This window comes from Mus musculus, chromosome 1 (assembly GCF_000001635.26).
Source record: "Mus musculus strain C57BL/6J chromosome 1, GRCm38.p6 C57BL/6J".
In the NCBI taxonomy this organism is placed as follows: domain Eukaryota; kingdom Metazoa; phylum Chordata; class Mammalia; order Rodentia; family Muridae; genus Mus; species Mus musculus.
Window position 1 is genome coordinate 183,553,110 of NC_000067.6, and position 16,792 is coordinate 183,569,901.

Sequence of the window (16,792 nt, forward strand, 5' to 3'; positions counted from 1 at the left end):
TGGATACCCCTCCTTGATAGAGGACCCCAATACAAGCAACCCCTCCAGCTGTCTAATCCCTCTAAGAGACAGGATCATGTCAGAGATTCTAAGTAGGGTGCTTCTGGTGGGCTGGAGGAGATCTTGTTTTTAAATGTAATGGCAACACTTGTAGATTGACGCTGACTGGAACAGCAGTAGTTGGTAGAGAGGAACAGTTGACAGTGGGAGAGGGTGGCTCTAAGTACAGGGAGGATTATGGGAATGGGCGTGGGCGTGGGCGTGAACTCTAGTGGGCGGCTGAAGGGTTGGAGGAAACAGGACCAGAGTTCATTGCAGCAGGAAGAGAAAGTGAGAGACGGGTACAGATGTCTGCCTTTCAATTGTTCCTGTTTCCCTCAGCGAGGGAATGAAGCTGTCAGCTGAAGATGGGGATGGAGAGAGGAGACGTTGAAGGAGGCACCAGAGCTGCTGAGGAGAACACAAAAGGTAGGCTCTAGTTCCTGCCAAAACAAAGAAACAGATGCATCAAAGCAGTGGTTCTCAACCTTCCTAACACTGCGGCCCTTTAACACAGTGTCTCATGTGGTGGAGCATGCAGTGAGAATTTGGTTTCTTTAAAGACCTAGTTGTGCACGTGAATATGTTTTTGTTTTAATCTCAGGTGTGGGATATGGGACTGCTTCTGATTGTCTCGTGCTCTAGGAGGGGTGTGATGCTTGCTTGCTGTGGATAGTTTACATTTGGAATTATGGGGACTCTGGAGAGGGTATAAATGGGAGAGAGCCTGAGAGGGCCTGGAGTTACAGATGTTCCCCCTGCTGGTTGCTGCTGCTGTGTTTGCATTGCTGCATTGCTGGATTGCTGGATATTCTGATGACAAAGATTGGACTTGACGTCCCTAGGCAGCAGGAATTAATCTAAAGAGCTCTACACACCCTTTACCCTCTAACCTTTCTCTCCTACCTAGTGTTGGGGAGTTAGAAGGGAGGAAGGTAAAAGAACCCAGCAAAGCAGCTCAAAAACGTACACCAATAGGTGACCCCCAACCACAAAATTATTTTCATTGCTACTTCATAACAGTAATTTTACTAATTGTTATGAATTGTAATGCAAATATCTAATATGCAAACCCTGTGAAAGAGTCATCCAACCCCAAAGGGGTCATAACCCACAGGTTGGGAACAGTTGTATTAAAGGAAGATTGTAGGACTTCTGGGTAGTTTCTGTATGGCTATGAGCCTTGCTCCAGCTATGTCTGGCTGTTCAATATATGCAAGAAGCTGGAATAATCCTGGATTTCACAGTATCCATGTGGAAGCTGGGATGCCAGCTGCAGATAGTGGGGAGTAAGTGATGGCTATGGCCACTGCTGTGCAGTACCACCACTGATAATATATCCAGACACCATGTTAGATTTTATAGTATCATCGATGGCAGTATATATGGCCACCATGTTATAATTTATAGTACCACCACTGGCATTATATATGGCACAAGGTTATACTGTATAGTACCACCTCTGGCAGTATATCTGGCCACCATGTTATAATTTATAGTACCACCGCTGGCACTATATACAGCCACCAGGTTATATTGTCACCATGATATATCATGACCTTTAGATAGGGGTTCCAGGACTATTCACCTAACACGGCCAGGGATAATGAATCTCCGTCATTTTGATTTTATATCACTTACTCATGATTTAATATTGGATGGTGCTGGACCAGGAGAACCATTGGTCCGAATGAAGCTTTTATGTGAACCATATAAAGCTGTCCCCCTCTTAGGCATTTTACTCCCTCTGCTGGGCTGTTGTTAATGAATACTGAAGTCAAGGAGGACGATGGTTTGCAGGCAGAGCCCGCAGTTGAGCAGTGTAAAAGCAGTTTCTGCAGTAGCTCTGTCCTTGAGCTCACCCTTGATTGGCTGCCAAGGTGTGGAGGGAATAGCAATCACCTATATTCAGTCTTTGCGGGTTTCCACCAAGACAGTTTCCTCAAATGGGAAGGGGACTTTAAAAAAAACAAGTTTTATTTTTAATTATGTATCTACGTGATTGTCTACATGTATGTGAGTGCAGGTGCCTCAGAGGCCAGAAGAGGGCATATGATCCCCTGGAGCTGTTGTTGCAGGCTGTTGTGAGCTGCCTTGGTAGGCGTTCTGGGAACTGAACCTCTGCAAGGGCCGTCTTCACCACTAGGCCGCCTCCATAGCTCTAGAAAGGAATTTTTGATTGTGACTAGGAATCAAACAAGAAATCCCAATATGCCCCCAGAGTTTAAGGAGCTGACCTTAGATTGATGTCATTAACCAGGCAAAGGTGCAGTGTAAGCCAGTTCAGTGGAGTGAAGGAGGTTTGAGCCAGTCAGTACACATGCTACAGTCTGAGATCCTGAGTCCTCTGCTTTGCAATGCAAACTAGATCTTAGGTTGGAAGACTTTTTTCCCTTGGTGACATAGCGGTCTGTGAGCCAGATTTATTCAGCTTGTGTCAAGAGGGATGGCATGAGAGGAATGCTAGAGACAGAGATTGGGTCTGACACAGAAGTTGTATTTCCAGGACTCTTGAAGTAGCACTTCTCTTTATTGGTATTAAGATGGAATGAACCCCCCATGTTAAAAGTTATTGATAAATATAGTGATTTTGGAGGGTGGGACAACAGTGACCAGAGTCCCTTGTTTCTACTGCTAGTCATTCTGGGATGGGCAATAGCACAGGTGTGTGTGTGTGGGGGGGGGGGGGAGCTGGGGGACGCTTCCTGCTATTCTGCCCCCAAACTGGAGTGGAACAATAATGTGGGACAAAGGGAAGCCAAGAGATTCCTAAGAGGACAGGGAGTCCCTGTCCCATATCACCATGGTAAGAAGGCAGGAAAATGAAGGTGACCTCAGAGTAGCTGTCTGTAGTTGCCGGTGAAAGTGGCTTGGCCTATCCAAGTCTTTGGTAAGGGAGGTGTTCTGTGCTGTTACCTGCTTTTCACAGCTCGCCGAGCACTCAACTAGAGTGATGTGGGGTACTTCAGTTGACATCATACAGCGTGGGCCTCAAGGACCAACTAGGGTCTGGAGAGGTGGCTCAGTGCTCATCATGAATACGGCTCTGCCATCCAAGAGGCTGGCAATACTGGTAGCACAGGGGTGGCACACAAATAAAGACTACCACTTTCTCTGCTTCTGTCATGTGACAGGCATTTTTTTTTTTAATAGCATAAGTGGTAGGCATGCAAATGAGATGCCGCTCCTGTCTTTCTCTGGCTCAGGTGAGGGAACTGGAACAGTTACTCTGCATTCTCTGCTCATCAGTGTGAGATGTCAGGTAGCCGGTCATGGCGTGGCGCAGGAGGCAAGGTCTACAGAGAAGCCATTAACTGACCCCTACCTTCTTCTTCCCCAACCTCGTCTTCTCCAGTAGATTTTCTAGTGCTCTCTTGCCTGATGCCCTCCATGCTGCAAGGGCAGACACACTAACATTCTGGGCACCAGCGCTTCAAGCCCTTCCTTGGCTGTGATAGATAGATGGTGATCTGCACATCTACTGTTGTGGTCACTGATGCTGGGAAGGCATTGACCAGGCTCTGCAGAGGTTTTTGACTCCTCATGGGGGATGCAGGGCATACCTGTGTTAGCACCTTTGCCTTTTTGGATCTCGGGTCAAGGGTAGTATGTGAGGAGCGGGTGTGGCGGCAGTCCCAAAGGCGCCAGGGACTGCAGCTAAGTCGTATGACTTGCACCTGACTTTCTCATATAAGCCACAAACATCTTGAGAGCTGCGCAGGTATACCAGGATTCAGGTGAATCCATTTTGATGGAGATATGCCCCTGCTGCCCTGATTAGCTGAAGCTGCGTGCCTGGTGAGGTGGCGTGGCCTGCTGTGCATGGATGGGAACTGAGAGTATAAAAGAATGAGAGGCCCAGGGTTCGGGGGAGATATAAACAAGGGAGATATAAACAAGAAGAAACAGGACTGAATAAACGTGTGCAGAAGGATCCTGTTGCAGCGTCGTTCTTCCTGGCCAGTTGGGCGCGCACAAGAGTAGTAAATCTTGAGGCCTGTGGAGAATCCTGCCAGAGAGACATCCCTATTGCATGAAATACAGCAGCTGGTGATGCTCAGCAATTCTGCAGCTCTGTAGTTACCCGTAGGGCCTGAGGTGACGAGAAGAAAGGGTAGCCCGTGTTTTCTAAGGCCATGGAGTTAGTAATTAGAATCAAGGTCAAACTTTCATCTTTCTGATCCCAAAGCCTTAAGGCATTGCTTCCCAACCAGACCGTTTCTTCCTCTCTAGGGGACATCGGACAATGCCTGGAAACAGTTTTAATTGTCACAACGGGAGGATGTTGGCATGAGAAACATGGCAGGCTCGATGCTGCTAACAGGATCCTGTTCCCAGGATGCTCTTCTTTATGAGCTGAACTATGTCTCCCTAGAAAGACACATGGAAATCCTAATTTAGCTCAGCACCCCAGAACCGACCTACCCACATATTCCCACATGATAGTCTGATGACAAAAACCAAGAAAACCCAGGAGGAGGTGAAAGCAGAGACTGGGGCGCCCTGTCACACCAGCCAGGGGGCACCAAGGATTCTATTTATATAAGTTATGCTTCTCGTGGCGGTGACCAAAATGCCTGACAGAAACTACTGAAGGGAGGAGGGCTTAATTTTGTTTTAGCTCATCGTTTCGAACAGATTTCATTCTATTCAAATGGGGAAGACAGCGGTGTTGAGAGTAAATCAGACTCTAACATTAGAAGCATGAGCTTGCTATGCCCCAGTGTAAGGGAATGCCAGGGCAGGGAGGCGGGAGTAGGTGGGTGAGTGGGTGGGGGAACACCCTCATAGGAGCAGGGGGAGGGGGGTGGCATAGGGGGTTTCTGGAGGGGAAACTGGGAAAATGGATAACATTTGAAATATCCAATATAAAAGGAAGCATGCGTTTGGTCACATTATAACAGCCAGGAGGCAGAGAGCTATACCAGAACAAGACACTCAAAGACCCACCCCATTTGATCTACTTTCACCAGCCAGGTCCCATAGCTTTCCAAACAAAGGGCAATCTGGGGCTCAAGTGTAGAAAGCAGGAACTTCTAAGATACATTTTGGAGTTAGTCCCTAACACTGCCATTGTCAGAGCTTGGAGAGAGGCATGGACCATCTCCCCTCCTCCTTCCCCCCCAGAGCCCTGAGGAAGAGCCAACCCTTCTGATACCTTGACATCAGACTTCCAGCTTCCAGAAGTATGGAGTTGTAAGTCTTTCCTGTTTTCAGCTACTCTGTCTGTGCGTTCATTCCCAGCAGCCCCGGCAAGTCAACGCACCCCACAACAGAGGACTACCTGTCCACAGTGTCGACGGTGCTGCCGCTTGCAACACCCTGAACTAAGAGAACACCACACTTCCATACGCTTAGCAAAGGCTTGGGCCTCATCCTCCCTCTTTGCAGAGTCCACCAGCCATCCTGGGGAAGGTTGAAGCAGTTCTGCCTAAATCCAAACAGAGGTGTTTTAGCAGTGCAAGCTGATTTAGAGGTTAGAAATTTGTCTCTCAACATGGTTACCATAGTAGATTCATCTGGTAACCTAACTAGCCTTCATCCTCCACAGGAGTCAGAGGAACCAGCTGGAGCTGTGTTGATGGATTGAGAGAGTGGTTTTGACAGGGTGAGACCCCTGGGTTTCTTCCTGGCCTGAAAATCTATGGCCTTCAGGGGTTGGTTGGGTGGTCTGAAGTTTCTTCTACAATGCTACAACCTATTTTCTTGATCCCTGTTTTCTTTATAAGATTTAGGGCTGTGTCTTAACCTGAAACCCAAAAGTAGTATTTCATTTCACCGAAAGGGAAATATTGCATCATATCTTAATGGGAAAAAATGGCGGAGTTGGTGGCAAGCTTGAGCATGCTCAGAGCAAACGGAAGAAGCGTGTGTGTCACCTGCCCATTCTCTGTCTGCTAAGGTGTTTCTACAGTCTGTGTTGTCCCACAGCATGGGTGGCTCATTCAGTATCCGGTGCAAAATGCTTTTTAGTTAATGGAACCCGGATTCTGCAGAGCGTGTACTTTCCTGGCCTTTTAAGCTGGAACAGCAAGTCAGAGAGTAAATTGAGGAGGCAATGCCTCTTGCTTGGGCATTGGGCATACAGGCAAAGACAGGACACACGCACACACAATTCATGCACATGCATGCACACACAACACACATACACACATACATAAATGTATATACATAATACATGCATGCAATGTATACACACTCAGAAAACCTACAGGGTTGTTAGCTTGAATGGACTTTGCAAATAGTAATTCTCAAAGTTTGTACAGAGACTTTTAATATGACTCTATCTATCTATCTATCTCTATCTATCATCTATCTTCTATTATTTATATCTGTCTATCATCTATATACTTATCATGTATAAATGAATCTATCATCTATGTATATATGTGTGTATGTATATGTATGCATGTATGTTTGTATATATGTATCTATCTATCTATCTATCTTTCATATTTACTTAGTGTGTAACTGTATGTGTGTGTGCATGTAGGCATGCCACAGAGCATAAGTGGAGGTTATAGGATAACTCTTTGGTTCATTTCTTCGACCATGTGATATCCAGGATTAAGCTCAGGTCCTCAGATTTGGTGGCAGGTACTTTGACCTCCTGAGCCATCTTGCAGGCTAAATGACTCCTGCTTTATCATCAAGAACTGATGAAGTGGGTGAAATCCTTAAGGTGGAAGCCAGCAGTGACCCATAGGAAACTTACAGGGAGGGTGGCCTGTGCTCTGTGACCCTACCTCCTGTGCTTTGCGAGAGCAGGTTTTGCTGGCTTTCTCAGGGCAGAACAGTGTTTTCCGTTGTATTTGTGGGTTCTCCCTCCTCCTTCCTCAAGGCACTCAGTGATGTAGTTAATTAGCACTGAGCCTGATGATGGTAAGGTCTGGGAATTCCCATAGTTCACTCTTGGTCTTAAATGTGTACTGGAGTCCATGCTTTAGCATCCCTGGGTCTAAGTGCATTTGCTGGAAAACTGGAGAAATAGCATGGGGTCCAGATAGATTTCCAAGACAGGCTGTTGAAGGATGGCCTTCTGACATGGAGACTATCATTTTCCTCAGCTTTTCCTTTAAATTTATTTACTTGTATCCTCTCTCCCTCCTTTCTTCCCTCCCTACCTCCCTCCTTCCCTCTTTACCCCCGTCTCTTTCTTTCTAAGTGCTTTGACTGCATGTCTGTATATATGTGTACTGCCTGTGTGCCTAGTGCCATGGAGGCCAGAAGAGACTGCTGGGTCCCACGGAACCAGAGTTATGGGTGGTTGTGAGTGGACTTATGGGTATTAGGAATTGAACCTGGGTCCTCTGAAAGAGCAGCTGGTACTTTTAACCTCTGAATCATCTCACTGACCCCATCTTGTTTCTTGACTTCCCACTTGGACCAGTTTTGTTCTGATATGCCATTCTAGAAGGTTGACCACCTAGTGCTTCCTCTAAGACTTTCTCTATTTTGTTCATTGTCCTGGGGATTGAACCAGCACCATGCATGCTAGGCCAAGGCCAACCTTCCCAGTCTCTTCATTTGCTGTCACTCCGTTCCCATGGTAACATGTTTCTCTATAGCAGACACAGAGAGGGAGGCATGGAGACCTAGGTTGAAGGCTCAAGTCTGTACCAGCTGTGCGATCACAGAAAAGTCACGTAACATTTTGGACTTTAGTTTCCCTGTCTGTCAAATGGGAACTATGCCCGTGCTGCCTGCATTCAAGTTTTGTGAGCATCAGATTTGATCATGATGTGAAAGGGCTTTGAAAATGGCAAGGCAGTATTTAAGAGCCACAGGTCATCACGCACACATTGGAATCCCCTCCCGGCGTTCATGGGATACTGCAGTCATGTCTCTGTCAATCTCGCTGCCTATTCGAGGGGCAACAGCTCCTTTCCTGTGCCACTTGATTATATTTTGTTTTCTCTTATTGTTCAGGCTTGCTTGTCAGTGATTCGACTCAGATTTCTCAATCACAGGTTTTTCTGTGAGCACGCTGACTTCCCAATGTCATTGATTAAGGCAGAGACAGTGCTCTAGGGGACACAGTTTCCTGAGAGATGACTCCTAAGAGTGCCACACGGACCTCTGCATCTTAAAGCGGTGCTTTGCACTCGTGCCTGGGTTTAATTTGCAGTTTAAAATATAGATGCGTTTGGAGTGCTCAGTGCCTGTCCCTGCTCCATCTGCGGTGGCTGCAGAGAGGGTGAAGAGCTTGCATGATCTGATGCTGGGGCTTCTGTGTTTAAGAAGGTACTGATGGGGGTGGGAGGGCATGGCTGCATTCTGCTAATTAGATCTCTTGCTGCCTGATGTTTGCATATCTAAGAAGGATGGTGGATTTTTTTTTCTGCCCTTGCAAGAATTACAAGGCATTTTCTTTCTTTTTTTCTGGTCCTGGCTATAGGATATCAGTTGCTTTTCTTCTTGAATCTTGTGGCCTCTGCTCTCTTTTTTGTGGCCCTCACAGTCACTGGCTATGCTATTTTCTGTCCACACTGAAGGTCTGAGGTAGTGGGCCAGAGTAAATGATAGTACAGAAACTCCTTGGCTCTCTTTGGCTCTGGGTGAGTAGCTGAAGCAATAGGAAATGACTGTGTAGCTGCATATGAAAGTCACAGAAAGGGGACCCTTCAGACAGGTCCCCTCAGAGAGCTTCTGGGTGCTTCTAATTCTGACCTGGGTGGTCTTCAGAGTTACCTCTGAGCCCAGTGGAAGAGAGTGGGACTCTGATTTCTTTATCACAAGATTTCCTTATACTGACGTCTTTCATTTAAGTCTAAATTATTTGTCTATCCCTCCCTGTCTGCTGGTGTCCGAGGCTTAGGTCCACTTGGATCTGTAATTCCTTGATGGAAGTGTGTGCTGGGATCTGCTGACTACTGGAACGTGTAGAGAGGCACGGTGATGTTGGGAATGTGTGAACAGTTTTCATAGTGCTCTCTCATGGGAAATCCTCATGTAAATTGTCCTCAGAGTCCTGAATAGTAGGGAGGGGACAAGCCATCAAGTTCTCTACAGTTAATAAAATGAAGGAAGGAAGAAAGGCTGGAGAGATAGGTCAGTCAGTGATGTGTTTGCCCTGTGAGCACCAAGACCAGAGTTTAAGTAGAACCCAGGTAAAAATCTAGGCATGACAGCACACACTTAAATTTTAAGGCCTGGAAGGCAGATCTCTGGGACTTACTGACCAACCAGGCTAAGCCTACCTGATGAGTCACAGGTCCCAGAGGGGCGGGGGCTAACCTCAAAATCAGGGTGGGCTGGAGAGGTGGCTCATTGGTTAAAAGTATTTGCTGCTCCTGCAGAGGAACCAGCTTTGGTTACCAGCATCCACATGGTGGCTCAGAACTCTCTCTAACTCCAGTCCCAGGGTATCTGATACCTTCTTCTGACATCTACAAGGACCAGGCACATGCATGGCACACATGCACAAAAACAGACAAAATATCCATATACATGAAATAAAAATAATAAATCTGAGTAAGAAAAATGGAGGAGAGTATCCGAGGAACAATACCTGGGGTTATCATCTGGCTTCTACACATATACATATACATATACATATACATATACATATACATATACATATACATATACATACATACATATACATATACACACATACACACATCTGCACATATCTGTGTACTCATGTAACTATATACACATGCAGCTACCACACACACACACAGACACACAAAAACACACAGACACACAGATACACACAGACACAGACACAGACAGACAGACAGACACACACACACATACACACAAAGTAAAGAAAAGCTCAGGGAGATGATGTCATTGGCAAACAAAAGAAGTCAGCTGCCACATCTCTCATGTCTGAGGCTGGGGCTCTTTCCTTCATGCCGCTGGGTTTGGGGACTGTTGAGCCAAGAGTACAAGGATAAATGAGCCAGCAGCTAGCAGTTTTCATTGAGCCATGCTTGAGTCTGTCTTTGTAATTGGTTGCATTGGAGGCCAAGAGCTCTGCTTCTTGTTCTATTAGGAACTTATATTCTTTATTCTTTCTAAAACAGCGCTGTTCAGAAGACCGCTGCCTTTTGCCAAATAAAAAGCTGGCATGGATCTGTGATGATGGATCTGAAACTGAGGAGCTGTGATTTCAGGCAGGGGAGGGGGGAGTTTCTAGCCCTCTCTACCCCATTGTGACCCTCAAATTGGCCTTGAGACACCTTTGAGAGCACAAAGAAGTGAATACAGAAGCTTCCACACAAGGCTACATTTTCTCTTTCTCCTTTCCTCTGTCTTGCCTGTATCACTCACCTGGCAGGCACCAGCCATTGTGTGGCTCAAGGTTCCTGTGTTTCTACAACAGTCAGAGCACAGAAGGCTCAGCATGTGGTCCAAGGGCGACACTTTCACTCTCAGACTGCTGGTCAATGAGCCAAGCCCTTGAACCTCTTCTGGGCTGCCAGAGTATTTCATGGATATCAAAATCTCCTGCGTCAGGCTCACAGAGCAGAAGCTGTGACTGAAGGCTCACCCATACCAGCTACACAGGCTGTGGGAGCATTGAAGAGATGCTTGTTATCATCCAGCTAGGCTAATCCATTTTATAAAGTCCCAAGGACTGGCGCCTGGTTGCTAAGTGATTTAGACACAGCCTTTTCCTGCACTCTTAAAACATTTCCCGAAAGTCTTCATTGGCCATGGCATGACTCTGCTAGCTGTGCCGTGCTCCCAGTACTTAGGAGCTGTGCTCCCAGTACTTTAGGAGTACTGTCTGTCTTGAGACCAGGTGGTCCCTTGTAGAACTGGGATGGGATCTGATGCTGTGTTGGTCTCATAACTGGACATGTGGGAATACTTTTTAACTCCCCTTAGAAAGAACTTATCAATAAGGCAATAAACTTATCAATAAACTTGTTTGTTTACATAACCTTTGTGATTTTTTTCCTTACATTTCAACAGTTTTTAATTAAGGGAAGGCAACAAAACCAGACATCTTATTTGAGACAAGTACTGGCAAACTCTTGGACATTGGTCATCCCTTCTTCAACTCTGCGTGTGTGGGAAGCCGCAAACGCCATTACAAGATGGCGCTGGTTTCTTTAAGCCGACGCCCATGAATATGGGTAAACAACCAATGTGTGCATGTGCATAAGAGTTTTTTGCCGAGTCACTGCCTGGCCTGATGCATATTAATGAGGTACTGGTAGCATAACCAATCAGGTATGGGCACATCACTCCTAGGCCTATATAAGCAGCACCATTTCTGGGCTCTGGGCCTTCCTCTTCATGCTGAAGCTAGCGTAATAAAGCATTGCTGCAGAAGGATCCGGTTGTCCGTGTGTGTTTGTTGGGAGCCGCCCCCACATTCGCCGTCACAAGATGGCGCTGACATCCTGTGTTCTAAGTGGTAAACAAATAATCTGCGCATGTGCCAAGAGTAATTTTCCACTACATGTACTCTGCCTTTACTCGGCCATGGGCTGCAGTCAATCAGGGAGTGATGCGTCCTAGGCGAAGGATAATTCTCCTTAAAAGGGGACGGGGTTTCCGCCATTCTCTCTCTTACTTGTGCTCTTGCGCTTTTGCTCTGGCGTGCTGGCGCTCTGGCTCCTAAAGATGTAAGCGGGGGGCCTTTCGTTTTTGGGGCTTGGGGCTTGCGCTCCTGGCTCCTGAAGATGTAAGCAATAAAGTTTTGCCGCAGAAGATTCTGGTTTGTTGTGTTCTTCCTGGCCGGTCGTGAGAACGCGTTTAAGAGTTGGTGCCGGAAACCCGGGAAGAAAAACTCGGGACGGGAGTTAACCATCACCGGCGCAAGGAAGATTCCTCATTCCGGAACCAGAACTGCGGGTCATGGTAATAAAGGTTCCCGTAAAACAGACTGTTGAGAAGGATTCAACTGCATGAATTCAGAACTTTTCAGCTGGGGAACAGGAGTACCAGTGAGTACAGCTTTACAAGGTAAGTCTGGCCTTGAACTTTCTAACGAAATTCAAGACAGTCTATCAGAAGTAAAGTGGGAAATAGCTTTACAAGGTATGTTTGGCCTTGAACTTTTTCTAGTGTTAGGAGCCCTTTTGTTCCTTTTCACATGTTATCAGGTGATTAAGATAGGGCTGAAAATTCTAGATGAAATTCAGGACAGTCTATCAGAAGTAAAGCGGGGAGAGAGAATAGGAGCAAAGAGAAAATATGGTACACAAAATAAGTATACAGGCATTTCCGGTCTTTGAAGGAGCCGAGGGTGGGCGTGTCCACGCTCCGGTAGAATACGTGCAGATTAAAGAACTTGCCGAGTCGGTCCGTAAATACGGAACCAATGCTAATTTTACCTTGGTGCAGTTAGACAGGCTTGCCGGCATGGCACTAACTCCTGCCGACTGGCAAACGATTGTAAAAGCCGCTCTCCCTAGTATGGGCAAATATATGGAATGGAGAGCGCTTTGGCACGAAGCTGCACAAGCGCAGGCCCGAACAAACGCAGCTGCTTTGACTCCAGAGCAGAGAGATTGGACTTTTGACTTGTTAACGGGTCAGGGAGCTTATTCTGCTGATCAGACAAACTACCATTGGGGAGCTTATGCCCAAATTTCCTCCACGGCTATTAGGGCCTGGAAGGCGCTCTCCCGAGCAGGTGAAGCCACTGGGCAATTAACAAAGATCGTCCAGGGACCTCAGGAGTCCTTCTCAGATTTTGTGGCCAGAATGACAGAGGCAGCAGAGCGTATTTTTGGAGACTCAGAGCAAGCCGCACCTCTGGTAGAACAGCTCATCTATGAGCAAGCCACAAAGGAGTGCCGAGCGGCCATAGCCCCAAGAAAGAACAAAGGCTTACAAGACTGGCTCAGGGTTTGTCGAGAGCTTGGGGGACCTCTCAGCAATGCAGGTTTAGCGGCTGCCACCCTTCAATCCCAAAACCGCTCCATGGGCAGAAATGATCAGAGGACATGTTTTAACTGCGGAAAGCCTGGGCATCTTAAGAAAGATTGCAGAGCTCCAGATAAACAGGGAGGGACTCTCACTCTTTGCTCTAAGTGTGGCAAGGGTTATCATAGAGCCGACCAGTGTCGCTCTGTGAGGGATATAAAGGGCAGAATCCTTCCCCCACCTGATAGTCAATCAGCTTATGTGCCAAAAAACGGGTCATCGGGTCCTCGGTCCCAGGGCCCTCAAAGATATGGGAACCGGTTTGTCAGGACCCAGGAAGCAGTCAGAGAGGCGACCCAGGAAGACCCACAAGGGTGGACCTGCGTGCCGCCTCCGACTTCCTATTAATGCCTCAAATGAGTATTCAGCCGGTGCCAGTGGAGCCTATACCATCCTTGCCCCCGGGAACCATGGGCCTTATTCTCGGCCGGGGTTCACTCACCTTGCAGGGCTTAGTAGTCCACCCTGGAGTTATGGATTGTCAACATTCCCCTGAAATACAGGTCCTGTGCTCAAGCCCTAAGGGCGTTTTTTCTATTAGTAAAGGAGATAGGATAGCTCAGCTGCTGCTCCTCCCTGATAATACCAGGGAGAAATTTGCAGGACCTGAGATAAAAGAAAATGGGCTCCTCAGGAAATGATTCTGCCTATTTGGTTGTATCTTTGAATGATAGACCTAAGCTCCGCCTTAAGATCAACGGAAAAGAGTTTGAAGGCATCCTTGATACCAGAGCAGATAAAAGTATAATTTCTACACATTGGTGGCCCAAAGCATGGCCCACCACAGAGTCATCTCATTCATTACAGGGCCTAGGTTATCAATCATGTCCCACTATAAGCTCCATTGCCTTGACGTGGGAATCCTCTGAAGGGCAGCAAGGGAAATTCATACCTTATGTGCTCCCACTCCCGGTTAACCTCTGGGGAAGGGATATTATGCAGCATTTGGGCCTTATTTTGTCCAATGAAAACGCCCCATCGGGAGGGTATTCAGCTAAAGCAAAAAATATCATGGCAAAGATGGGTTATAAAGAAGGAAAAGGGTTAGGACATCAAGAACAGGGAAGGATAGAGCCCATCTCACCTAATGGAAACCAAGACAGACAGGGTCTGGGTTTTCCTTAGTGGCCATTGGGGCAGCACGACCCATACCATGGAAAACAGGGGATCCAGTGTGGGTTCCTCAATGGCCCCTATCCTCTGAAAAACTGGAAGCTGTGATTCAACTGGTAGAGGAACAATTAAAACTAGGCCATATTGAACCCTCTACCTCACCTTGGAATACTCCAATTTTTGTAATTAAGAAAAAGTCAGGAAAGTGGAGACTGCTCCATGACCTCAGAGCCATTAATGAGCAAATGAACTTATTTGGCCCAGTACAGAGGGGTCTCCCTGTACTTTCCGCCTTACCACGTGGCTAGAATTTAATTATTATAGATATTAAAGATTGTTTCTTTTCTATACCTTTGTGTCCAAGGGATAGGCCCAGATTTGCCTTTACCATCCCCTCTATTAATCACATGGAACCTGATAAGAGGTATCAATGGAAGGTCTTACCACAGGGAATGTCCAATAGTCCTACTATGTGCCAACTTTATGTGCAAGAAGCTCTTTTGCCAGTGAGGTAACAATTCCCCTCTTTAATTTTGCTCCTTTACATGGATGACATCCTCCTGTGCCATAAAAACCTTACCATGCTACAAAAGGCATATCCTTTTCTACTTAAAACTTTAAGTCAGTGGGGTTTACAGATAGCCACAGAAAAAGTCCAAATTTCTGATACAGGACAATTCTTGGGCTCTGTGGTGTCCCCAGATAAGATTGTGCCCCAAAAGGTAGAGATAAGAAGAGATCACCTCCATACCTTAAATGATTTTCAAAAGCTGTTGGGAGATATTAATTGGCTCAGACCTTTTTTAAAGATTCCTTCCGCTGAGTTAAGGCCTTTGTTTGGTATTTTAGAAGGAGATCCTCATATCTCCTCCCCTAGGGCTCTTACTCTAGCTGCTAACCAGGCCTTACAAAAGGTGGAAAAAGCCTTACAGAATGCACAATTACAACGTATTGAGGATTCGCAGCCTTTCAGTTTGTGTGTCTTTAAGACAGCACAATTGCCAACCGCAGTTTTGTGGCAGAATGGGCCATTGTTGTGGATCCATCCAAACGTATCCCCAGCTAAAATAATAGATTGGTATCCTGATGCAATTGCACAGCTTGCCCTTAAAGGCCTAAAAGCAGCAATCACCCACTTTGGGCGAAGTCCATATCTTTTAATTGTACCTTATACCGCTGCACAGGTTCAAACCTTGGCAGCCACATCTAATGATTGGGCAGTTTTAGTTACCTCCTTTTCAGGACAAATAGATAACCATTATCCAAAACATCCAATTTTACAGTTTGCCCAAAATCAATCTGTTGTGTTTCCACAAATAACAGTAAGAAACCCACTTAAAAATGGGATTGTGGTATATACTGATGGATCAAAAACTGGCATAGGTGCCTATGTGGCTAATGGTAAAGTGGTATCCAAACAATATAATGAAAATTCACCTCAAGTGGTAGAATGTTTAGTGGTTTTAGAAGTTTTAAAAACCTTTTTAGAACCCCTTAATATTGTGTCAGATTCCTGCTATGTGGTTAATGCAGTAAATCTTTTAGAAGTGGCTGGAGTGATTAAGCCTTCCAGTAGAGTTGCCAATATTTTTCAGCAGATACAATTAGTTTTGTTATCTAGAAGATTTCCTGTTTATATTACTCATGTTAGAGCCCATTCAGGCCTACCTGGCCCCATGGCTCTGAAAAATGATTTGGCAGATAAGGCCACTAAAGTGGTGGCTGCTGCCCTATCATCCCCGGTAGAGGCTGCAAGAAATTTTCATAACAATTTTCATGTGACGGCTGAAACATTACGCAGTCGTTTCTCCTTGACAAGAAAAGAAGCCCGTGACATTGTTACTCAATGTCAAAGCTGCTGTGAGTTCTTGCCAGTTCCTCATGTGGGAATTAACCCACGCGGTATTCGACCTCTACAGGTCTGGCAAATGGATGTTACACATGTTTCTTCCTTTGGAAAACTTCAATATCTCCATGTGTCCATTGACACATGTTCTGGCATCATGTTTGCTTCTCCGTTAACCGGAGAAAAGGCCTCACATGTGATTCAACATTGTCTTGAGGCATGGAGTGCTTGGGGGAAACCCAAACTCCTTAAGACTGATAATGGACCAGCTTATACATCTCAAAAATTCCAGCAGTTCTGCCGTCAGATGGACGTGACCCACCTGACTGGACTTCCATACAACCCTCAAGGACAGGGTATTGTTGAGCGTGCACATCGCACCCTCAAAGCCTATCTTATAAAACAGAAGAGGGGAATTGAGGAGACTCTACCCCGAGTACCAAGAGTGTCTGTGTCTATAGCACTCTTTACACTCAATTTTTTAAATATTGATGTTCATGGCCATACTGCGGCTGAACGTCATTGTTCAGAGCCAGATAGGCCCAATGAGATGGTTAAATGGAAAAATGTCCTTGATAATAAATGGTATGGCCCGGATCCTATTTTGATAAGATCCAGGGGAGCTATCTGTGTTTTCCCACAGAATGAAGACAACCCATTTTGGATACCAGAAAGACTCACCCGAAAAATCCAGACTGACCAAGGGAATACTGATGTCCCTTGTCTTGGTGATGTCCAGGGCGTCAATAACAAAGAGAGAGCAGCGTTGGGGAATAATGTCGACATTTCCACTCCTAATGACGGTGATGTATAATGCTCAAGTATTCCCCTGCTTTTTTACCACTAACTAGGAACTGGGTTTAGCCTTGATTCAGACAGCCTTGGCTCTGTCTGGACAGG

General features: G+C 46.1%; 1 long non-coding RNA gene across 2 annotated transcripts; it reads left to right on the forward strand.

The window, feature by feature from the left end:
- The first annotated feature begins 332 nt into the window (after positions 1-332).
- On the forward strand, positions 333-10,936 carry Gm33973. Of its 2 annotated transcripts, none has more exons than XR_373775.2 (2): positions 333-468; positions 10,074-10,936. It is a non-coding gene; the product is annotated as a predicted gene, 33973 (long non-coding RNA). The 2 variants fall into 2 exon arrangements; XR_373776.2 differs by lacking the exon at positions 333-468 and adding an exon at positions 8,003-8,283.
- Positions 10,937-16,792: the final 5,856 nt, after the last annotated feature.